This window comes from Sminthopsis crassicaudata, chromosome 4, assembly GCF_048593235.1.
Source record: "Sminthopsis crassicaudata isolate SCR6 chromosome 4, ASM4859323v1, whole genome shotgun sequence".
In the NCBI taxonomy this organism is placed as follows: domain Eukaryota; kingdom Metazoa; phylum Chordata; class Mammalia; order Dasyuromorphia; family Dasyuridae; genus Sminthopsis; species Sminthopsis crassicaudata.
Window position 1 is genome coordinate 75,694,953 of NC_133620.1, and position 26,082 is coordinate 75,721,034.

The 26,082-nt window shown below is 35.1% G+C and overlaps 1 long non-coding RNA gene across 2 annotated transcripts; it reads left to right on the forward strand.

Moving 5' to 3' along the window:
• Window positions 1–18,266: 18,266 nt before the first annotated feature.
• Window positions 18,267–26,082, forward strand: LOC141565504 (uncharacterized). 2 transcript variants are annotated; one of them, XR_012489040.1, is made up of 4 exons: window positions 18,267–19,048; window positions 24,216–24,331; window positions 24,912–25,486; window positions 25,793–26,082. It is a non-coding gene; the product is annotated as an uncharacterized LOC141565504 (long non-coding RNA). The 2 variants fall into 2 exon arrangements; XR_012489039.1 differs by lacking the exon at window positions 25,793–26,082 and having other exon boundaries at window positions 24,912–25,651.

Consider the following 26,082-nt stretch of genomic DNA (forward strand, 5'->3'; position numbering starts at 1 on the left):
AATTATTGCATTGATCATAATCCATAACTACCTTCAAGTTGTTTTTCTTTACAATATTGTAGTCATTGTATAAACTTTTCATTTGGTTCCATCTACTCTACATCAGCTCTTAGAAGTCTTCCTAGGTATTATTGAATTTCTTTTATCTTTTCTCATGACATAGTAATATTCCATTTTATTCATATACCATCATTTGTTCAACCATTCCCCAATTGAAGAGTACCCACTTTGTTTCTGGTTCTTTGTTACTACAAAAAGTGGTGCTTAATTATTTTTGTACATGTGAACCTTTTCCCTTTTTCTTAGATCTCTGATATATCAGTCAGGTGTTTCTGAGTCAAAGGGTTTGCACAGTTAATGACTTTTGGAGTTCTGACATCTGACAAGGGTGCAGGACCCAGTAATAGCAAATTGTATTCAGAGTATTCTTCTCTATTTCCTCCAACCATTGCTATTTTTCTTATTTGTCAACTTTGCCAGTTGCCTCTCCCTAAAAACAACGGAAAAAGAAGAAGAGACTAAGGTGTTATTCTCTTGGTTCTTGCCAAAAATAACCACTCAAAATTACCAATTCTTATTTATCTGTCATCTATTATTAACTTTATGGCTAAAAAATCTAATAACTTTTTTATCTTCCCAAAACAAAATTACTCAATGGTGGACCAAGTAAAGAACAAAACATCTTCAACCCCTAACTCCTGTTTAATCATCCCTAATTCTATTCAATCCATTTCCTTCTACAACCCTACCTATACCTTCTGTTGGGATCTCTCACATCCCCTCATGGAGATGTAGTCTTCTCAAGATGAGCTTGCCTTTTTTTCTCAATTTGACTGTATGTTCATTTCCTATTTTTCCTTCTTTTCCCCTACTTCCATCTCTCTCCCCTCTATGAAATCCCTTGATTCTTACTACTTTTCTAGTCTTCTTAGTTCCTTCCATATATTTTACTATACAGCAACATTAACTTTTTTGTAGTTCCTTGAGTAAAACATTCCATCGTCCTTCTCCACACCTGTGTAATGACTGTTACTCATGTTCAGAATGTCACTCTATCATTTAATTTCCCTAGTTTCCTTCAAGATTCAGCTCAAATATCATCTTCTTAATAATTGTTTGTTGACTGACTGACTCATATGCCTTCCTCCCATATATCCTAAGGATCCTGGAAGGACATTCAGAATATTCCTTATTCCCTAGGGCCCTTTTCATATTTGTCCTTTGTCATCCTTATGAAGGAAGTTTCCCTTTTTTTCAAATTAATTTTATAAAATTTTCGACCCAGATCATAGTGGCTATTGTATATTAGCCTCCAGATCATTATCCTTCTCTTATCAAGGAGTTCAGAAACTGTTATGCTTCTCCTCAGCTTCTGTAATTACACTAGGAGAATTCAATATCCATTCTGATGCTTCACCAAACTCCCAAACCTCTCAATTTCTCAGTTTCCTTAAATTTCATGAACTCCTTTATTCCATCTTAGCCACACATGGGATCTCATCACTACCGACAGACATCATTACTCACACCTTGGATCTCATCATTATCTACAAATGTTCCACTTAATAACAAAATTTAGACATCCCTCCAGCTGATCATAATTGTCATTACATTTCTCCCTTTGCCTCACCCTTCCAAAATCTATAATTTGTCCCATTTAGACTACATCTTTGTCCTGCAGGAAGTTCTTAGGCTATTACCCCTGTTCTAATTAATATTATTGAGAGTCTTTATACTGAAGTTATCCAATTCATTCCATATTGTTCGCCTATACCTTTCCCCACCCCTCTGCCTTTTGTCAGGGTCCTTGATCTGTTCATTTCCATTTATCTATCTGGGACTGAATTCTATTATCCCTATATTTCTTGGGTATCAGGCATTTGTCAAAAAATTGTTTCAGCATTTTACCCCCAGTTAACTGTTTCTCTTCTTATTTCAAATGCATTCATTTTGTTTATGTAGAAACTTTTAAATTTAATATATTTTAAAGTGTTCATTTTATCTCCTATCATCCTCTCTCTCTCATTTTGTCAGGAACTCTTCCACTATCCATAATTGTGAAAGATAAAGTCTTGATTTGATGTGTTAATGATATGATTTTTTATATATGGGTCTTGTATTTTTTCTCCTACATTGATACTCAACTTTTATTTTCCCACAGCTTTGCAAAATAAATTCTCATGTTGGATATTTCCAACAATGTATCTCATTCTGCTTGTTTAGTCCATCATATTTCTGTACTCTTCAAAATCAATCCCTTACATGGTTATTCAATATATTGATCAGATTTTTTTTAAAGCATTTGAAGTCTTTCAAAATATTTTTATGATGTTGTTGTTACAGTAAAAATTCTCATTCTACATCAGTTTATACAAATTTCCCTTGTTTTCTTTGAAACCATCTCTTTCATAATTTCTTTTAATACAATAGGATTCCATTACATTCACATACTATTAGTTCAGCTGTTCCCTAAGTTTTTGGTTATTTGCCATTACAAAAAGACCTGTGATAAATATTTTTTGTACATATGACTTTTTCCTCTTTTGTTAAAAAATTCATTTTGGATCATAGGTATAGTCCAGATATTACTTTACATCATTTTGGAGCTGGTTGTGTCATATTGTGAGATAATGAGTTAAACTTAATTTCTGACAAACTGCTTTCCAATTTTCCCAGAAGTTATTTCCAAATATGTGTCCTTATAATGAGAGTTAGGAAAGGGGGAACCCCTTTTGGTTCGGTGCAAGGATACATAGTTAAATGCAGTTTAGTGAAGGTGCAGAGTCCCCTGTAAAGGAATTTACAGGCGTGAAAACCTAGATTGATGAAAACAGTTTATTGTAGGGGTTTGGAAGTAAGGGTAAAGGTAGAAAAACACCAGGGCCAGAGCTGGTTGCAGGGCGGACAGGAACCCTTACATGGCCAGAAGGATACTATTTTTTAGGGTTCCTGCAATGAGTGGACTCCAGGGTTTCCTTTTTATGATCTTGAAGGAGGGTGGAGCCCCAGGCTCCTGGCTGGTTTTGGCCAGGGTTAGCATTGAATAGAATTCAAAGGGTTTTTAGATAACGGAGTAGCTATTTGTAGGGGTTGGGGAAACCTGAGCAGATAATGAGGCACTGGGAAAACCCAAGTTAGCTCAGATCCAGTAGGGGCTAGGAAAGCTGGGATATCATTGGAATTCAAAAGGGTGTTTTTTGACCAGGATTTGTGAATCAAAGATCCTAGCTTCATCAGCCATGGGGGGAAGTTAGGAATCAGAAAGGAATCTTAAAAGGAATCTCAACCCACATCACTTACCCCAATAGTTGAGAAGCCTTTTTTTTCCCCCCAATACTTTGCCATTACATTCCTTTGTTCTGGGAGTTTCAATATAACATGCTCCATTGATCAATTTTTGTGTTTTTTTTTTTTTTTTAATAAGAACATGACAGTTTTGATGATTATTGTAGTACATTTTGAAATTTGGTCCTGCTAGTTTCTTTTCTTTCTGTTTTTCATTATTTCCTTTAAAATTGTTTACCTTTTATATACTCCAATGAATGTTATTTTTTTCTGGTTATAAAAACTGATTGTTTGGTTGTTATTTATATGTTCTCAATAAGTATTGATTTAGGTTATTTTGCCAATTTCTTATTAGCCCCAAATATGAGCAATTGATATCAATGTTTTAATTATATAGGTCTGCTCTTATTTTGTAACATTTTCTTTTGTTTCCAGTGCTTGCTTTCCCAGATTTCTATTTATTTGTGTTTTTGTTTTTTCACCACGAATGTTTAAAAGTCCTTTATTTTATTAAAAAAATTCTTTTTCTATTTTTCTTTTTTTGCTGTTTTTTTTTTTTTTTTGGTAATATAAGGAGAAACTGATCACTTATGCAAGTTTATTTTGTGTCCTATTACTTTACTGATACTGTTTCAGTTAATTTTAATTGAACCTCTAAGTTTCTCTAAGTAAACCTTCACATTATCTTGCAAAACTATATAATATTAGCTCTTAATTTCAACTACATACTATTTATCATGTTAAAGGATATTTTACTTTTCCCCTAATTTTTAAAAAATTTTTAACATAAAGGGGTATTGCATTTTATCAAAAGATTTATCTGGATCTATTGATGTAATTATATGATTTCATCTGTTTTATTATTAATGTGGCCTATTATTTTTCTTTTTTCTTAATATTGAATCAACCTTGCATTTCTAATAAAATTTTAAAATAAACATAATGAATAAACTTTTCAATATATTATAATAAAAAAAATTTTCACTAATAATTTCAGGTTACTTTCAGCCTTATGATCAATTTTGTTAACTTATTCAATTTTATAGGCAAATCCTTCCTATTCATGTTCTTTAAGATTTTTAATTATATATACTCTTCTGTCTTAGTCTCTTAAACTTTTCCTTCTTTTTCTACCATTTCTGACTTTACAGAGAATAAAAGAGTAGAAAAAGAGAAGAAATCTAATAAACACTATTAATCTATAAGTAAAGTGATCTGTTCTTGCTCCTCTGTATATTTTCTCTTTGTTAAACTCAGAATCCAATATTTGAGCCTTATTTTTCCTTTCATTTTCTTTATTCACACGCTTTAAGCAACCTTCAGAAGTTGAAGATTGCTCTCCTTGTGACTATTTACTTTTTAAATTTATTTTTCCTTATAAAATCCTCTTCCTTTTTCTTAATCCCTATTGTTATCTTTTTCGAACATAATACATTTCTGCATCAATTGTGTGAACTTAATTCTTTTTTATCAGGTTCAAATAAAAATGAATTTGTGATGCTGTATTTCTTCCCCTCCCTCTTCCTTCATGTTTTGGTCTCATGTACTTAATTTTCATTTTTTTTCTAATTTCTTTTCCAGAGAATTCCTTCCATCTCTGCTTTTTTCAAACCAACAAAATAAACACACTCAAGCACACTATATATTTATTTTATTTAATTCCCTTTAAAGATATTAGAAGTCTGAAGGGACACTTGTTTCTTCTTCATCAATTAGAATCTAAGCACTTCATTATTACTCTGTCTCTTCTAACTCTAAAATTTAATGTCTATTCCATTTCCATTTTTATCGAGAATATCCCAGTTTAGTATGATCTCATGCTTTGTCATATGAAAAAGTTTTTCATTAGTGTGCATATCAAAAATATCCTTTTAAGCTCTTTCCTCTGGCAAGTTCTGTAATTTTTTTAACCTTCTTTTTAGAGCCTACTAATACACCTTTTGGCTATCTTTGTTAGCCATTGAAGTCAGATTGTTGCCAAACTTACAATTAGTGTTTAATGATGTTAGAACCTCTGGTTTCCATTTTCCTTCCTTTTTCATTTTTTTTTAAAATTACTATATTTCTTATTTCATTGTGATGGTCACTTCAAATTTGAAAACAAAAGCCAAATGCTTATCTGGGCTACTGAGAAAAATACTTATTGTCTTTAATAAGCTGATCCTATTCAGAAAGTCTACTATTCAGTGATTTGTTTCTTAATCCTCTACTTGGCATCTTGCTACCCGTCCACATTGTTTGCCTCTTTTCTGTGCCTTCTCTTGTCCTTGAAATGATTCCAGAAATAACTATTCTAACAATGAAGTTTTTCTTCTGGCACTCTCTTAATCTGTCTATTAATCTGTCTTAAATCTGATCTGCCTAAGGTTTTGTGTTTAGGTACCAGTCTCTTCTGGAAGTATTTTCAAAGACAAACTTAAGTAAGCAGAAAGACCACAGGGTCTATACTAAGGAGATCTAGAGGTTGGTACATGTTTCTTCCAGGATTAAATTGTATGGTCTGGACTAAGTCACTTACAGTCTCTGTGCCTCTTTCTCATCTGCAATATTTAAAGGTGGATCTAAATGATCCCTAAAGCCTATTTCAGCCTTAAAAATGCATAATGCATCCACTTTTTTTCTTTTCTTCTTTTTTATTAATTTTTATGATTATAACTTTTTTTGACAGTACATATGCATAGGTAATATTTTTTTTTTTTTACATTATCCCTTGTACTCCCTTCTGTTCCAAATTTTTCCCCTCCTTCCCTCCACCCCCTCCTCTAGATGGCAGGCATTCCCATACATATTAAATATCTTATAGTATATCCTAGGTATAATATATATGTGCAGAACCGAATTTTGTTGTTGTTGTTGTTGCAAAGGAAGAATTGTATTCGGAAGGTAAAAATGATCTGGGAAGAAAAACAAACAAACAAAAAAATGCTCACAGTTTACACTCATTTCCCAGTATTCCTTTTCTGGATGTAGCTGATTCTGGCCATCATTGATCAATTGGAATTGGATTAGCTCTTCTCTATGTTGAAGATATCTACTTCCATCAGAATACATCCTCATACAGTATCATTGTTGAAGTGTATAATGATCTCCTGGTTCTGTTCATTTCACTCAGCATCAGTTGATGTAAGTCTCTCCAAGCCTCTCTGTATTCATCTTGCTGGTCATTTCTTACAGAACAATAATGTTCCATAACCTTCATATACCATAATTTACCCAACCATTCTCCAATTGATGGACATCCATTCATTTTCCAGTTTCTAGCCACTATGAAAAGGGCTGCCACAATCATTTTGGCACATACAGGTCCCTTTCCCTTCTTTAGTATTTCCTTGGGATATAAGCCCAATAGTAGCACTGCTGGATCAAAGGGTATGCACATTTTGATAACTTTTTGGGCATAATTCCAGATTGCTCTCCAGAATGGTTGGATTCTTTTACAACTCCACCAACAATGCATCAGTGTCTCAGTTTTCCCAGGGCCCCCACTTTTTTTTCTTGACTAAAATTTCCATAGGTGGAACCTTTGTTCTTTTTGTGCAGTAGTAGTAGATATAGTAGATTCAAATGCTTCAGATACTTTTAATTACATAACCTGGATGAATCAGTTCTCTCCCTCAGTTCTCTTAACTATATAAAATAATAATAATAATAATAATATCTACTTTCTAGGGTGGTTGTGTTATTTGTTTAAAAATGCTTAGCACAATGTCTGGCATTTAGTAAGCCTTATATAAATATTTTTTCCCATTTTTTAAAATCAAATTTTATTTTTTCCCATTAATAAGAAATCATTTTATCTTTCTTCTACCTCCTTCTTTCTTTTGGGGGAAAAAAGAGGAAAGACAAACTCCATATTCACAAATATGTTGACACAAGCAAAATAAATTCCTATCTACAATGGTTGTAATGAGGCATAGGATACAAAAATGCTGAACACCCCCAAATATGTTGGGGTTTCTGGCTGGTATTTTGAGGTATCTCAAAAGAATTTATTGGCTTAGAACATGTCCGAATAAAGAGGCAAAAATTTTATTATTATGCCACTGACTGGTGGGCTAAATTCCAAAAGTTATTAAACAAAGAGAAAGTTCTCTATTGAAACTTGCCATTAACAAGGTGGAAGACACCATAATAAGGTAGGTTGAGTTCCTGTTATTCAGTTGTTTAGTCCTGTCCAATTCTTTGTGATCTTGTATGGGGTTTTCTTGGTGGTTTGCCATTTCTTTCTATAGTGGATTAGACAAACAGAGGTTAAATAACTTGCCTAGGATCACCCAACTAGTGAGTATGAGGCTGTATTTGAAGTCGTCTTCCTGACTCCCAGCCTAGAACTCTATCCCCTGAGTCAGATAGCTACCAAAGAGCCATCTAATTGCTTCCAGTGTGTTAACTCTTCTCTAACTTTCTTGTGTTATTATTTGGTTTTTGTAGTTCACAAATGTGATGTTCATGTCAATCCCAAATGCCTTGCTGCCATACAAATTCTCTGAAAACTAGAAAAACAGGTCATAAAAGTAGCTGCGGTCAAAACTAGTCTATCATTTTCTGTCACAATTATTCCAGTGGTTTCCTATTATGAGAATTGGATAAGAGTTTAGTTTCCACAGTTACAAAAATTAAATTAGAATAATACAGAGAAATAAAATCTAAATTAGAAAATAAAATTGAAACCTAAGAAACAGAGGTGGAACAAAGAAACAAAACAAATAAAAAGGAAAATGTAATCAGGGGTGGGGATTTAGAATAAGAAATACCTTGAAGAAGGAGATTTCTAGTGGAACATCCCAGGAAATTGCCTTTAATCATTGTCTATTCAAAATTTTATGAATGACTTGAATGAAAGTATAGGTGGTATGCCTATCTTATATGCATATGAAACAAAAAAACAAAAAAAACCAAGAGGTGTGATTGATTGTGGTTGAGAAATGAGGATCCAGAAAGAACTCTATGGGTCAGAATGATGTACCAAATATTTTATAATAAATTAAGATCCTACTTGAATCTACTTTGGCTCACAATATCTTAGACAGCCAGTAATTCTTCCTCTAAATTTTAGTCATTTCCCCCTTTTTTCACTTACACTGCTCTGTTTTATTTCACTATCTCATCACCTCTCACTTCATCACTGCAATTGTCTCCTTACTGTTCCTTTTTTTTAAAATTAATTTTATAATTATAATTTTTTTTGATAGTACATATGCATGGGTAATTTTTTTTTACAACATTATCCCTTGTATTCACTTTTCCAAATTTTCCTCTACCTCCCTTTACTCCCTCCCCTAGATGACAGCCAATCCTATACATGTTAAATGTGTTACAGTATATCCTAGATACAGTATATGTGTGTAAAACCAAATTTCTTGTTGCACGATAAGAATTGGATTCCAAAGGTATAAGTAACCTGGGTAAAAAGAAATTAGTGCAAGCAGTTTACACTCAATTCGCAGTGTTCCTTCTCTGGGTGTACCTGTTTCTGTCCATCACTGATCAACTGGAACTGAATTAGATCTTCTCTAGTTGAAGATATCCACTTCCATCAGAATACATCCTCATACAGTATCATTGTTGAAGTGAATAATGATCTCCTGGTTCTACGCATTCCACTTAGCATCAGTTGATGTAAGTCTCTCCAAGCCTCTCTGTATTCATCCATTTCTTACAGAACAATAATATTCCATAACATTCATATACCATAATTTACCCAACCATTCTCCAATTGATGGACATCCATTCATTTTCCAGTTTCTAGCCACTACAAAAAAGGGCTGCCACAAACATTTTGGCACATACAGGTCCCTTTCCCTTCTTTAGTATTTCTTTGGGATATAAGCCCAGTAGTAGCACTGCTGGATCAAAGGGTATGCACAGTTTGATAACTTTTTGGGCATAATTCCAGATTGCTCTCCAGAATGGTTGGATTCTTTCACAACTCCACCAACAATGCATCCTTACTGCTCTTCTTGAATCAATCTCTTTCCTCTAAAATCTATCCTCACACAGCTGGCAAATTTACATTCTTAAAACATAGATCTGGCAACATTATTCCTCTTCTCAAAAATCTTTAATCTTAATTATCTATAAGAAAAAAAGACAAAATCTTTATGCTTATTAAAGACTTCCACAAGTGGTTCCTATCTTTCCAGTCCTTTTTCATGTTATTCTTAGGCCCCTATTCTTTTTTTTTTTTTTTTAATTTTCCTTTTTATTTATTTATTTTAATAGTTTTTATTTACCAGATATGTGCATGGGTAATTTTACAACATTGACAACTGCCAAACCTTTTGTTCTAATTTTTTCTCTCCTCCCCCCACTCAGATGGCAGGTTGACCAATACATATTCAATATGTTAAAGTATAAATTAAATAAATATATGTATATATGTCCAAACAGTTGTTTTTCTGTACAAAAAGAATCGGACTTTGAAATAGTATACAATTAGCCTGTGAAGGAAATCCAAAATGCAGGCGGATAAAAATAGAGGGATTGGGAATTCTGTGTAGTGGTTCATAGTCATCTCCCAGAGTTCTTTTGCTGGGTGCAGCTGGTTCAGTTCATTACTGCTCTATTGGAAGTGATTTGGTTCATTTCATTGTTGAAAATGACCACATCCATCAGAATTGATCATCATATAGTATTGTTGTTGAAGTATACAACAATCTCCTGGTCCTGCTCATTTCACTCAGCATCAGTTCTTGTAAGTCTCTCCAGGTTAGGCCCCTATTCTTCTTGAATTTCCCATTATTTCCCTTGAGATTCTTGAACTTTTATTCATCTTGATGAATTTTGTGTTTCATAAACACACACACACACATATATATATATATGCATATATGTATATATACATATCCATGCATATAAAATTTCTTTTACTATCAATATCTATTTTATATGGTTGTAAATTATTCACTCAAATGATCAGTTATTTTATAATTAGGCAAACTAGTACTAATGTTTTATTTCTTTTCACTTGCTGTGTTCTTTTAAATTTGTTTCATAAATATACATATATATATATGTATATATACATATCCATGCATATAAAATTTCTTTTACTATCAATATCTATTTTTATATGGTTATAAATATTCACTCAAATGATCAGTTATTTTATAATTAGGCAAACTAGTACTAATTTAATTCACCCTAAACAAAATAAATTCTGCTCCAGGTCTTCATTTTAATTCTGTATGAATCCCAATACTTCAAATTTGTTTCCTATAAGTAACATATTGTAAGATTTTGATTTCTGTTCATTTAACTAACTCCCCTGCTTTATCAGTCATCTCATCCACATGAAGATGACTGTTAATTATGTTTTCCTGAAGTTTGTTTTGCCTGTGACTATTTCTTTCCTGAATCTTCTTTCTTTCTTCAATATTTTTCTTTCCATTACTTGTTGATTTTAATGTCTTTTTATGCTTAGTTGCATGCTCATGTATGTGAACGATCATCTTTTGTAAAATTTAGATGTAAATTCAAATGCAAATCACAAAACACCTGTTCACCCAACTTTTCTTCCATGTTCCTATGCTTTTTTCTGGTGTGCCTCAGTTATGCAAATAATACTAAGCTTCTTTCCTCTTCTTCATTTCTTTCTAATATATTCCTTTTTTCATGAATTGTTTACTCTCTTAAATCCAATAAAATATCAAAATTACATCCAAATCTTCTGTTTCTAAATTTCCTAATTGTGATTAGAGAATTCAGTGGCAATTCTGAATGCACACTAATCTCATTTTCTCTAGGAACATAAATATTCTTCCATTCTAGGTATCTCTTGATAACTGTGATTATGTTTTCTATTTCTTGGTCCTTTCATCAGAAAATGTTATATTCTATTAATAATCCCTTAGAATTATATTAAGTTCTAGGATATACTATAAGATATTTAATATGTATGGGAATGCCTGCCATCTAGGGGAGGGGGTGGAGGGAAGGAGGGGAAAAACTTGGAACAGAAGGGAGTACAAGGGATAATGTTGTAAAAAAAAAAAAAAAATTACCTATGCATATGTACTGTCAAAGAAAATGTTATAATTATAAAAATTAATTAAAAAAAATAAAGAAAAAAAATAATTCAGAGAATTTTGGAGGAAAAAAAAAGAATTATATTAAGTTTTGCAGGGTAAGTTATTCTTGGTTGCATTTGAATTCAAAGATTTTCTTTTCTTTATACAGTTGTAATATTGATTCTAACTATGTTTCCTTGATATTTAAGTTCTCTTTTTTTGGCTACTTGCAATATATATATTTTTTTCTTTGATATCAAGAAACTCAAGAATTTGGTTATGATATTCCTGGTTGTCTTCAGGAAAACAGAAGGTACTAGAAATCAATCAATCTTCTCTATGGCCTTCACTAGCTGGATAGGAGAAGGAATCAAAAATAGTGCTATTTACTTTTTTTTTTTTTTTTTTTTTTAGAACTTCATCTTAAAATTTTTTTCTTATGCTTTCCTGTCTTTAAGTAAAAAAAGGAAATGTTCTTCCACTTTTGTTTATAACACTCCCAAACCACTGCTATATAAATTCTATTCTGAATCAATCATGGTATTTAAAACAGCTTTGGACTATGTAATGATGTCCATACTCTGTACATTTCTCATATATCTGAAAACCACAAGTTTTCTGTCATATGGAATATCAGTGCTTTGTTATTTTTTTTTCCTGAACAATGTTATCTTTTGTCTTTATGCCAGCAGATATTACATTTCTGCAAGAGCATAAAAATAAAATCACAATAAAGTATTAAACCTAGAACATTTTCCTTTCTTTTCCTCTTTGAAGATAAACAATATTTATAGGTACTTAAAATATTCCAAGAGATCTATGACTTTATTGAGGATGGTACTCTCTCCAACAAAGTAGGTCTCAATTCATTTATACTTGCTTAGTTTGTGTAATTTTTGTCATTGTTCTCCTATAAATCTGTGACAGAAAAATGATTCAAAGGTTGCTGGCCTTCTTCAATATAGAGTTATATTAATTATGCCTCACATTTGTTAAATAATTAACCCATTTTTTCCTCTAATACTTTCTATGATGAAATGAAATCTTCAAAAATGTCAAAATTTGAAAATGCAGGACTTAATTGAATTGTTAAAATCAATTTTAAATTGTATTTTCAGAAAACTTTCATGATCCCCTTTATATCAGTGCCTACTTTCTATTATCTCCAATTTATCTAGTAGGTATATGTGTATGTATTTATATTTATGTATACATAAGTACATATCAATATGTACATATTTGTATATTGTTATTTGCATGTACCCCTATTAGACTGTGAACTCCTTGAGAGAAAAGAAAACTTTTTGGTCTAATTTGTATCCACAACACTTAACACAGTACTTGACACATAGAAAGTTTTAATAAATAACTTTTGATTGATCTTACTTGAAAGAGCCATAAATATTGGTAATCTGAGCAACTTTATGTATTTTATGTAACAAATACATATGCAACATAAATGCAATCATGCTACCCATAGAGGTCAGTATTTACCTTTTAGACACCAATTTTCAGGGACTAACAATTCCTATAGTATTTCTAATGGCAATTTACTTGGCAAATCACTTTTATATAAATAATAAATCTATGGTGAAGTAAAATGATTTCTTTCTAATTGCATATACCTCTTGAAGGATTTTCTTCAGAGAAAATTGGAAGGAACATTTAAAATGTAAAAGGTTGTAGCAGATAAGTGTTCCAAATCAATGATGGTGCTATTAAAATAACATGTAAACAATTTTTTTTCCTTCAGAAAATTATCTTGTACTTTGAATTCTCATATAAAACTTCAGTTTTGGTCCAAATCCAGAGACTTAGGGAAAAGCAGAAGGTTGATAATATCTCTCATTTCCTTAATATTTACATTATTATTTTTATAAACATTATGCAAAATCTCTATCCTTACATGCATCTGTTACTGGAAAGGTATTTGGGGGAAGATAATGTGATTATATACTTGGCTTTACTATTGACAGCATGTTTGAATTAATTACCTCAACAGTAAACTGAGCAATTTTTGTATATCACGAAAAGCTGTCAAAAAGAGGAGTTAAAAATCTCAAGATCCACCCATTCAAGTATGCTTCCTGATTAACCTTTAAAATATTTGAAAGGATTAACATTAAAGGAGCTCAGATATTTTAAAAAACTCAATTTTAAGAACACTATAGTACTACAATTTTACAAAAAAAAAAGCCAAATATATAAATTTGCCCAGTATGTTATTCTTCTGAAAAAATTCAGTAATTCTTTGTCAATCTTAAATATGAAAAAAGAAAATAACAAATTATTCCATAATCACAGTAGTACTTCTTTAAAATATTTGAAATCTCATTAATAGGTAGGAAAAAATTCTGGAGAATTTTTTTAAATTGTTGATTGTAAATCTTCTAATTATTTTTTCCTAATTTTAGTTTATGTGAAAATTGTATGATTTTTTTTTTTCATTTGGCTACAGTACTAGTAAAATCAGAAAGATGGAATCTTCCTCAACCAGATTTAATTCTGCTTACAAGACATAGAATCCACTATGACAATGTTTATTTTTTATTGGAGGCTTTCAAATAGAGATCGAAATATCATTTAGTGGAGGACTGGTATATTGGATATATTATAGTGGGAATTCTTTTAGGGGGATGGGTTGGATCATAAGGTCATTGAGGTTTCTGCCAAATCTGAAATTCTGTGATTTGATTTTCTTGTTTTATATCTTTCTGCTTTTTCTGAGAGTATTTTTCTTTTAGTTCTTACTAAAACAGGTAATTTTACTATACTCAAGTTGCCCTGAATTCACTAACTTCTCTGATCTAGTTCAAATTGTTCTGTCTTTTTTTTTTTTTTTTTTTCTGAGGCTGGGGTTAAGTGATTTGCCCCGGGTCACACAACTAGGAAGTGTTAAGTGTCTGAGGCCATATTTGAATTTGGGTCCTCCAGAATTCAAGGCTGGTGCTCTATCCACTGTGCCACCTAGCTGCCCCCTCTTCTTGAAATCTTGCCCATCCCTTCAAGAATCAGCTTAAATGCCATCTCTTGCCTGATCCTTCAAAAAAATTTTTTTTTTTGTTTTTTAATAGCACATTTCACTTTGGGCACACTTATATTCTACTTTGTATAATTGTAATTTGTGTATATAGCTAATCTTCTCTATTTGACTCTAAGCTCTTTGAGGGCACAGTTTATGACTTAACTAGCCCAACATAATGAACACAAAGGAAAGAGGATAAGTATTGCTAACTGCATTAGTCTAAGGAACTCCTGGAGGAAACACTCTTTACTTTTTAAGATTAACACCTCTTCAATTTATCATCTTTGACAGTTGCTTGGGTTGACTGAGAGGTTAAGTGGACTGCCCAACACCACATAGCAAGTATGTGCCAAAAACAGGACTTGAATAAAGGTTTAATTAGGTATATTGACATGAATCGTATACTTAGACTGAGCAGACATGCAGTGCCACCCACATTTTGGAGGTGGATCCTGAATATAGTTGTTGCAGCTCCTCGACCACTACAGAAAACTTGTGTTTTTCCCCAAGTACAATCTGGGATTTAGTCGAAAACACAATCATCTGTGAAATCATGCAACTCTCCAGGCTCTTATTTATTGAATAGAATCAGTACCCAACTATAAATTCTGTGCTAGCTCCCTGGAGACCTCAGGATCAGCCAGAGTCAGGATAAGCAAAAGTCCTTTGTCTTTAGGGGGAGTAGTGAAGGGGATGGACAAAACTGCCTCAAGCTCTCCACCAACCTCCCTTCTCATCCAGCTGCAAAGTGAATCTGACTCATCTTACTCCACCCCCTAATCCCTCCTACAATTATCTGTATACACCAAAACATCTAGCTAGCACAGAATAGTGAAAAGGGCCATTTTCCCAAGCATATGCTAATAGTCATTGTCCAATAGGTAATTAGCCTTAAGTGCTGGGTAGTCTGATTCAAGCATGCCTTTTAAGAGTTTCAGCCCTTTACACACAGCAGTAGTGTCCACTTGTGGGTGAAATATTAGTAAACATGTTGAAAAGGAGACCAAGGACTGAATGATTGCTGAGGGCAATACATACTAGAGATGTCTGTTTTGGTGCATGACCCATTTAGAACTACTTGATGAGTCCAGTCTGGTCATTCATATGCATAGCATGAGAGTCTTTGTTAAAAGAACTTCTGAAATCTAGTTTTGTAATAACTACAACAATCTCCTGATTTACAAGCATTTTTAGCTTAACAAGGTAATGAGATTAGTCTTTACAGTACCTGATCTTGATCAAGGTGTGTGGGCTTTTGGGGATTGCTTCTTCCTTTTTAGAGAGCTCATGTATTCTCAAGAGTTTCAGACTAGAATTGGCTCAAATGAATGAGCTTCTTGATATTTGATACAGGAGAATTCTTTTTTTTTTTTTTTTTTTTTTTTCTTGTCTCAGCCTGTGAATATAACAATATAGGGAATCACCTCAAGAATGCTTTTAAAAAACAAAATAGATTATGTTAGCAAAAAAATGAAAAACAGAGATAAAAAACAGGCAAAGGAAACAAAAGAGACTGAGGCTTTAATATAGACAGTTTTGAAGATTGTCAAAAATTATTCAGCTTGAGTCAAAAAGAGGAGTTAATGCAACATTTAACAAATACCTATTTCAGTTATCAGGAGAAGGCTAACAATTCATGATCAGATCATAGCTTGCCTCACACATTTCCTCATGAGGTGCACATTTTTATATATATATATATATATATATATATATATATATATATATATATATATATTTAAATAGCAACCATTTATTGAATATTTAGTCATAAAGGATGCTATTTTACTCATTTAACTAAAAACAAAACAACTAGATTTAATTTTAAAAAATTAAAGAATTTACTCTAATAAAGAGGCATAAAATACCAAATCTGTATTAGAGTGATATATAGAGATATCAACTTTCATGATCTAGCCAGTTAATGAATTAATCCCAAATGACTAGACCAAAGATAAAGCTGTCAATTTACTGTAGTAATAAACAAGATAACACTCACAAGATGGGATTTACGGAGTATTCAGAAAGGACTACTAGTACCATAAATGTGAGAGTTTGCCAAGCTCTTTTTAAGGCTGCTGTAGCATGTGCAGTGGCCACACTCCTGTAAAACTGTCTCAGCAGACAGATTGAACCAGGTTGAAGGTAAACAACAGGCCTCAAGTCCATTGTGAGTTAAGAGAATGTCTGCCCAAGCATGTGGAGACTTCCTCTGGCAGAATGGGTGAAAGCAATTTGTTGTAATGGACACATAGGTGGCTAAAGTAAGTGCTATGGAGCACTTAGAGATTAGATGCTGCAGTTATCCACTGTGTGCTGGGTCATTGCAAGTCCAGACATTGCCCTGTCATGTTATTATTTTAAAAAATAAAAGTTGAACAACACTCACCGGGTATTATGGACTTTAATTTTAATGGCTGATAAAGCTAATTATTGGATAAACAAAACCATGCTTAAGTTGAGCTGCTCTTGGGATGTTGCATTTATTACTTTATTTTTTATTTTTTTATTTTTTGTGAACTAGTTTAGAAAAAAAGCTTTTTTTCCATGAATAACTTCATGTAACAAATACGGTTAAGAGGGATTGAATAAATTAAAGCCTAGAAGAAAGGAGAATGATCTGATTCCTTTAGTTGATCAAGGCATTCTTTAGTGGTCTTTGTAGGGTCTCAAAGCACAGTCTCAAAGCACCCAATCAGTAATTAAATTTGGGAATATGGCTTAGTTTACTTTTACACACACACACACACACACACACACACACACACACACAAAATCAGTCTAGGAAGGGAGGCCCTCAGAGTTTCTGGCCAGAATGGCATCTAGTAAGTGTTGGAAGCTGGATTAGAATTCAGTCCTTCCTGACTGTAGGAACAGTAGTCTAATCCCTACCTGGGTGGAGATGGCTAATTCTTGTGAAATCTCCATTTCACATATTATACAAGATTAGAATCCACTAATGTATAAAGAGAATAATAGCATCAAAAAGATTGGTCCAAAATCTTTAGTTTACTTAAAATACTTCAAAGATAAGGTTCATACAATTCACATAAAGATCTATCTGGAATACTTCTCCATATTTTTCTTTACATTTATTTAAACTCTTATAGTAGATTCAGACATACTAGATGCACCATCTAAACTAGCAAATATCACTGATGATTAGTAACTCTTTTTTTTTTTTTTCCTGAGGCTGGGGTTAAGTGAATCGCCCAGGGTCACACAGCTAGGAAGTGTTAAGTGTCTGAGACCAGATTTGAACTCAGGTCCTCCTGACTTCAGGGCTGGTGCTCTATCCACTGCACCACCTAGCTGCCCCCTGATGCCAGAGATGCCATATAACTGGCAAAAAATATATACTGACCATCAATTGCTCATAGTCTTTAAACAGTATAAAATAATCAATTGGATTATTATTGTCAAAATATCACTGATAAAATCAATTGAATTATATTTTCATTTTCAAAATATCATTGACAAAATGCAATACAAGCTAGAATTAACATAAGCACATGGAACTAATATTGAGTTTGAAAACAATAAAATCACAAAAGTTTTTTTTTTTCTATGGAAACTATGATCTATATGCTTCCTTCATCCTATATTGGTCTAGTTGATTTTTAAAATGAAGATATAGAGCTTTACATTCATCTCTTTACAATTTTATTTTATGAATACATTTCAACCAATCAATATTTCTTGAGTTCTTGATGGGGGTTGAGATTCTTTTCTAATTGCCCAACCCATGGCTGACCTTGATTCACAAATCTTGGCCAAAGGCACCCTTTGAATATCTGGGCCCAGCCCCCATCCTCAGCTCAGCTTCTCCCAGCCCTCACCTGATCTGAGCTAACTGAAAAGCCTGACGAGAACTTAGGGGTACCGCCCATCATCTTTTGGGTATAAAAGAGGTGAGCCGGAACACCCTCATTGCAGGAGCCCTCCCAGCCAACACATCGTATCCTTCCAGCCATGTAGGGGTTCCTGCCTGCCCAGCAGCTACTTTTGGCCCTGGCGTCTTTCTAACTGAGCTTTACTTCCAAATTCTTACAATAAACCTTTTATTTATCAATCTAGGTTTTTGGGCTTGTAAATTCATTTTACAGGGGACACTGCACCTCATGGGATTATCTATGTGCCGAGAAATGGGGTTCCCTCTTTCCTTTCCCTCATTAGTTGGTAGCCCATATGGGGACCCTGAAAATTGTTACCCTGAAAACTAACCTTAACCTTTTCAGGTCTCTTAGAACCAATTTTCGTCCTTAGCAGCTCAAGCAGCTTCTGGGAAGAATATCTGTATTCCTACCCTCGACTCACTCTATCTCTAAAACATAGGGCACCCAGACCAGGTTTGGGGTGCGAACAAAGTCTTCCGTGGAGACTACTTCTCTTTTCGTCTCACTCTGTTTCTAGAGGACGCTTCTAGAGCTAAAGAATTTCTAATATCTTTATCTCACCAGAAAAGCCTGCCCCACAGGCTGCAACTCCAACACTGGAGAGTGTCTCTTCTTCACCCCTCCCCTCACCACATGGCCAACCCTCTCAGGTCCCAGGCCAGCAGTCTCCTTGATCTCTTCTGGGGGAGATATCTGTGTTTGAGCCCTCTTGCACTCCACCATAGTGGCCAGGCTGTAGCCATGAGGAGATGGTCAATGGATCGGGGCGAACTTGGAGATGTGTCTCTACCCAACTGTGTGAGCCTTCACCTTCACCACCTGAGAAGCACTGGGTAAGAAAACATCTCTCCCTTCCCTCATCCTTTCTCTTTTCCAACCTCTTCTATGTGGTTTGGCAACCTGCCATTTAAATGCTCTCATCCTGTCTCCTTCTTGGGGTACAGTGGGGAGATTTGGGGACTCTTCAAGATCTCTAGAAAAGTCTCCTATTCACTTTTAAAAGGTGCTCTGCCACAACTCTAAACACCCCTCTCATAGCTTCTACCTGGCTCTTAAAAGGAGCCAAGGCTTCCAGCCCCTCTCAGAGAACTTGCTTGTCCCATACCTTTTAAAATGGGACTTGGTTTCCTGCATTAGATTATGTTCTCTAGGCTGGATTTTATAACTGCCCATTTTCTTTCTAAGCCTCAGGGGATACTTATTTGCTTTCTAAAGCCTAGGCGGAATTTAAACTAGCTGTTCAAGTCTTTCTCTGTCTCAGTAATTTTGCAGGTGGGAACTCCTGACTTTTCTCTTGGTCCAGGACTTTTAGCTCCTAGCACACTCTCTATTTCTCTCCATTGCATGCCCCCTCCCAACAGTTAAAAGATGCCTTTTCTAAGTTCTGATCCTGGCCAGGCTAGAGCTTCAGAAAGGACATCTTTGTAATTTGGGCTGGGGAACAAAATTCTGAATCCTGGCAAATTAATTGTTAAGAGAGTGAGAATAGTTTCTTTTATCTTTTCCTCATCCTGACTGCAGCAGGAGGAGAATTAAAAAGAAATTTAAATGCTCTTTAATTCTTTCAATTTGGTGCCTCGCTAGAATCTTTCTCTGTTCTGGTGTGCGACAGTTCTTTTTTTTACTGCCTCAGTTTCCTTAAACTGTCTCTTTCTTGCCTGAACTTCTCTGGCTTCAGTCCAGAAAGCCAGGGATTAGAAGAATAGATTCTCCCTCAAGCTAACTTTTAGAGAATGGCTACATTAACACCTGAATTTTATGTAGAGTTCCAATTTCTCTCTAATCACCCAACCCCCAACTTACTTCAGGAATCGCTTATCTCCAATTAGGGTCTTTTGCATTCTCTGCATTAAGTACCTCATAACCTGAGGTAAAAGCTAGCTGCCTTCCCCTCCTGCCTCTTCTAACAGAGTAGGGAGGGATCATGTGGGATTTCTCCACCCATCTTCCACCAAAAAGGCTCTGAGTGAGATAGGCCAGCTTTCAAATTAATCTGTTTTTTTTTTTTTTAATCCTCATTAGGGGACTTACATAAAACTGTTTGACTTTTGTTCTGTATGAAAAAAAAAAACAAAACTATTGCTGCATAAAACTCTTTGACTATTGCTGTATAAACCTGTTTAACTATTGCTGCATAAACCTGTTTAAGTATTGCTGTTTCAGGAAATTTACTAGTCTGTTATGTATAATCTGATAATTTCTGTAAACAGGGGGGAGAAGGAAACTGAGATTTCAGCTGGTCAGGAAATTGGGAAAAACTGATGTCTTATTTCAGTTCAGGCTGAATTGGAAACTATTTTTCTCTTTGCTTAAATTTACTAGACTATGATTGGCTGGCTTATGTTTTAACTTTGAAATCCCTTATTCAGTCTTTGGGATTATTCTTTAGAAACAATCAGAAATCAGACACCTGTCCTAGGACTGGCAGTCTCTCTGATCTGTTTCTCCACCCCTGTTACCCCATTTCTTTAATTATTATTTCAACATTTCGAGATCAATCAAAACTCTAATGGTTGGGGTAGTTCATCTTGGTCTAATTGCATAATTTATTCAGAAATCTGTCCTCTCTAGAGAGAGAGAGAGAGAATGAAGCTCTCAAACTCGATTTTTTGTCTCTCTTTCTTGGAGCCTCTCTTGGTGCCTTCTCAGGGCAGCAGGACCACCTTGAGCGCTGCTACACTGCAGACGCTGAGTTAAATGCACAAATGACCACAGACCTAAAGACTGTCCATCTCTGGCTGAGATGCCCCCCAACTGCAGAGATTCAAACAGGGAGGTGTGTGTCTCTCTGAATAAGGAGTGCTGTTCTAAAATAATAATTTTGGGGTTATCGGGGAGAAACTGGTCCTTGAGACAAGTCCTTGCGTTTTCTATTTTTAGTCTGGTTTGTTTATTATTGTCCTGACTCAGTTTCCCTAATTATCCTGACTCAGTCTTGCCTCAGTTTATTAGCCTCTTAGTTCTACAAAACCTCCCCCTGCCTCTATCAGAATACTTGATAATATCTTATGTTTCAAAATAGCAGAATGCCTCTCCCATCCCAAGCTATGGGAATCTCTTATCAAGATGCTGTCTCCACTGATTGTGTCATCTCTCTAGAGACCTACTCCACTATTCCTCTTGCCTCTATTGGATAACAAACCCCCTACACTCTATCAGTGAAGTGGGACAGCTCAATTACCTGGGACTTGATTGACTCTGTCTGGAGCTGTATGCTCAAGCCAAGCACTGCTCATTGAGACGTCATGGCACAGCTGTGGCGAAATAAAAGTTTTTGTCGTATTTCTCTCTCTTTCTTAGGGATGCCTAAAGAGAATGAAAGCTATAGAGTTGGAGTCTGGTTACTGCCTCTCAATAAACTCCACTGAACAGATTATCTAACCTTATCTCCACCCACCTTGACAGGGCTTCTACACCCAGCAAAACTAACTCCTTTGAAGCCAAAAGGTTGGGAAAAAGCAATAATCAAACTTAGCCTGGGTTTCTGTGAATGCCATCCATACTTTGGTAGGATTTATTTCTAAAAGTTTTAACTGCTAACTTCTTAAATTCTCTTGTGTGGAATTAGATATTCTGTATATGATTATATTTGCATTGAGTATTTTATTTTTATTTTATTAATTTTATAATTATAAAATTTTTTTGACTATATGTGCATGAGTAATTTTTTTTATAATATTATCCCTTGTATTCATTTTTCCAAATTTTCCCCTCCCTCCCTCTCCTCCCTCCCCTAGATGACAGGCAATCCCATACATTTTACACGTGTTACAGTATAACCTAGATACAATATATGTGTGTAAATCCAATTTTCTTGTTGCACGTTAAGTATTGGATTCTGAAGGTATAAGTAACCTAGGTAGATAGACAGTAGTGGTAACAGTTTACATTCACTTCCCAGTGTTCCTTTTCTGGGTGTAGTTGTTTCTGTCCATCCTTGATCAACTGGAAGTGAGTTGGATCTTCTTTATGTTGAAGATATCCACTTCCATCAGAATACATCCTCATACAGCATTGTTGTTGAAGTGTATAGTGATCTTCTGGTTCTTCTCATTTCACTCAGCGTCAGTTCATGTAAGTCTTTCCAAACCTTTCTGAATTCATCCTGCTGGTCATTTCTTACAGAGCAATAATATTCCATAACTTTCATATACCATAATTTACCCAATCATTTTCCAATTTATGGACATCCATTCATCTTCCAGTTTCTAGCCACTGATCGACTGATCTATTTCTTAGCCAATACCAATGATTTTGGTGACTGCTGCTATATAATATAGCTTTAGATCAGGTACACCTAGACCACCTTCATCTGACTTTTTTTTCATTAATTCCCTTGAAATTCTCGACTTTTTATTCTTCATATGAATTTTGTTGTTATTTTTTCTAGGTCATTAAAATAGTTTTGGCACATTTTGGAACATACAGGTCCCTTTCCCCTCTTTAGTATTTCTTTGGGATATAAGCCCAATAGTAGCACTGCTAGATCAAAGGGTATGCACAGTTTGATAACTTTTTGGGCATAGTTCCAAATTGCTCTCCAGAATGGCTGGATTCTTTCGCAACTCCACCAGCAATGTATTAGTGTCCCAGTTTCCCCACATCCCCTCCAACATTCATCATTATTTGTTCCTGTCATCTTAGCCAATCTGACAGGTGTGTAGTGGTATCTCAGAGTTATCTTAATTTGCATTTCTCTGGTCAATAATAGTGATTTGAAAAACTTTCATATGAGTGGATATAGTTTCAATTTCATCATCTGAGAATTGTCTGTTCATATCCTTTGACTATCAATTGGAGAATGGTTTGATTTCTTACAAATTAGGGTCAGTTCCCTATATATTTTGGAGATGAGACCTTTATCAGAACCTTTAACTGTAAAAATATTTTCCCAATTTGTTACTTCCCTTCTAATCTTGTTTGCATTAGTATTGTTTGTACAGAAACTTTTTAGTTTGATGTAATCAAAATCTTCCATTTTGTGATCAATAATGATCTCTAGTTCTCCTCTGGTCATAAATTCCTTCCTCCTCCACAGGTCTGAGAGGTAGACTGTCCTCTGTTCCTCTAATCTATTTATGATCTCATTCTTTATGCCTAAATCATGTACCCATTTTGATCTTATCTTGGTATATGGTGTTAAGTGTGGATCCATAACTAATTTCTGCCATATTAATTTCCAGTTTTCCCAACAGTTTTTTTCAAATAATGAATTTTTATCCCAAATGTTGGTATCTTTGGGTTTGTCAAACACTAGATTGCTATAGATGTACCCTTTTTTGTCCTTTGTATCTAATCTGTTCTACTGATCCACTGGTCTATTTCTTAGCCAGTACCAAATGCTGCTGTATAATATAGCTTTAGATCAGGTACACTTAGACCACCTTCATCTGAATTTTTTTTCATTAGTTCCCTTGCAATTCTCGACCTTTTATTCTTCCATATGAATTTTGTTGTTATTTTTTCTAGGTCATTAAAATAGTTTCTTGGGAGTCTGATTGGTATAGCACTAAATAAATAGATTAGTTTGGGCATTGGGTATTTTAAAACAAACTTATTTGCATGAATAATTTGTATGAATATCATCTACTTGGATATGAACCTATGGGGACAAATTCCTTACTGTTATCAATATAAGGTTATGACAAATATTTGTTTAGAATTTATGTTCTTGCGTTTTTTCCTCATGTAACTGATTTTAACATCAGAGCAATAGTCAATAGAAATTGTTGATGCAATTATGTCATACCTTGCTGTTTCTAGCCTGTTTATATGTAATCATTGTATCCTAAATGCTTGGCCAAATACGTATTTAGCCTGGCCATCTGTCTGCTACTGGACAACTAATAGAGATCTGTAAGAACAAAACTGATTTCTAACACCTGTTGGTTTCCCTTTATCTCGTTAACTTGAGACTCTCAGTTCTCTCCTCAGGGCAACTCCTGCCTCCAGTCACTCAGAAAAAAGCAGAGATGCCCTTTTAATGCCAATCTCTTCTAGACTTAAGCCTTAGAAGACTCCAGTCTCTTCCCTGAATCGGAGCAGGAGGAGCTGCCTTCTCACCACCACAGAACACCACAAAGATTGACCTGGCCCCCCCAGCGTCCTGCTCCCTGGTAGGAATTTGAGGTCTGGTCCTGTTTCCCTTTTATCTCAGGACAGCCTGAACACCCCAGGGGCTGGTAAGCTGGGTAGGCTATGCTGATGCTTTTCACCCCTCCCCCATAAAGAGTGGGAAAACTAGGAAGGAAAAGATTCAGGATCTTTCCTTATTGAATAACTAACTCTCTTCAAGAAAAACAGCAGTTTTTCCAACATTTCCAAGAGCTTAAACCGATTTCTTATCTTGATCTACAGCTCTGACAACTGGGGATATACCCATCCCTAGACCCTGCCTTACAGAAGAGCAGTGGTTCATTAAATCTACTAGGTATCAAGGTCTCTTGCCTCTCCTGGCTTCTGGTCCACACCTGTTAATCCCAAACCCAGGAGAAATTAGCTTTCCTGGTGAAAGAGCTAGGCTACAAATGATCTTTTCCTCTCAGCATTTTCTCCTATTTCTCTTTGATAATAAGATGGGCTATCAGACAAGCAGCCCACAGAAGGGACCTGATGCATTTCTTGCTAAAGGCCCCATTCTCCTGAATGTCACCATCTCTACCCTGGATGACACCCCACTTTTAATCTGTTCCCAAGATCTGTTTTCTCTAGGCTTCACACTTTGGATTCTCAGCTGGCCTTTCAGCCTGGAGAACATTGACTGGGGACAACTGACCGGGACACCCCCTCGATGCCCTGCTGCCATGCCCACACTTCAAGCCTCACCTCCTGGCATGGAACCCCAAATCTCTATGACCCTTGTCATCTCAAAGCAGTTAAAGAGGAGATCGACACCCCCTTTTCCCACATGCCTCTGGAGGCGATGGTTTGAGGGGGGAACAAGATGAGAGGACCTGCTACTCTGAAGATCTTTGGAGAAAATCTTCAACCTTTCCTTAAATGAAGGACAATGCTCCAAATTTTCATTTTTCTTAAATGAATTTAAGTCTCAACTGTTTAAGGGGGGAACTCATGGGGGTTGAGATTTCTTTCTAATTGCCCAACCCAGGCTGACCTTGATTCATAAATCCTGGTCAAAGGCACCCTTTGAATATCCGGGCCCAGCCCCCACCCTCAGCTCAGCTTCTCCCAGCCCTCACCTGATCTGAGCTAACTGAAAAGCCCGCAGAGAACTTAGGGGTACCGCCCATCATCTTTTGGATATAAAAGAGGTGAGCCGGAACACCCTCATTGCAGGAATCCTCCCAGCCAACACATGGTATCCTTCCAGTCACATAAGGATTCCTGCCTGCCCAGCAGCCACCTTTGGCCCTGGCATCTTTTTAACTGAGTTTTACTTCCAAATTCCTACAATAAACCTTTTATTTATCAATCTAGGTTTTTGGACTTGTAAATTCATTTTACAGGGACACTGCACCTCATGGGATTATCTTATTATCAATGTGCCGAGAAATGGGGTTCCCCCTTTCCTTTCCCTCATTATTCTGACCCTGTCAATTTGTTAATTAACCTTCTAGGTTTGTGTTGTCTGGGAACTGAACAAGAATCTTTTCCATAAAGTGGATATCTTCAACATAAAGAAGATCCAACTCACTTCCAGTTGATCAATGATGGACAAAAACAACTACACCCAGAGAAGGAACACTGGGAAGTGAATGTAAATTGTTAGCACTACTGTCTATCTACCCAGGTTACTTATACCTTTGGAATCCAATACTTAATGTGCAACAAGAAAATTGGATTTACACACATATATTGTATCTAGGTTATATTGTAACACATGTAAAATGTATGGGATTGCCTGTCA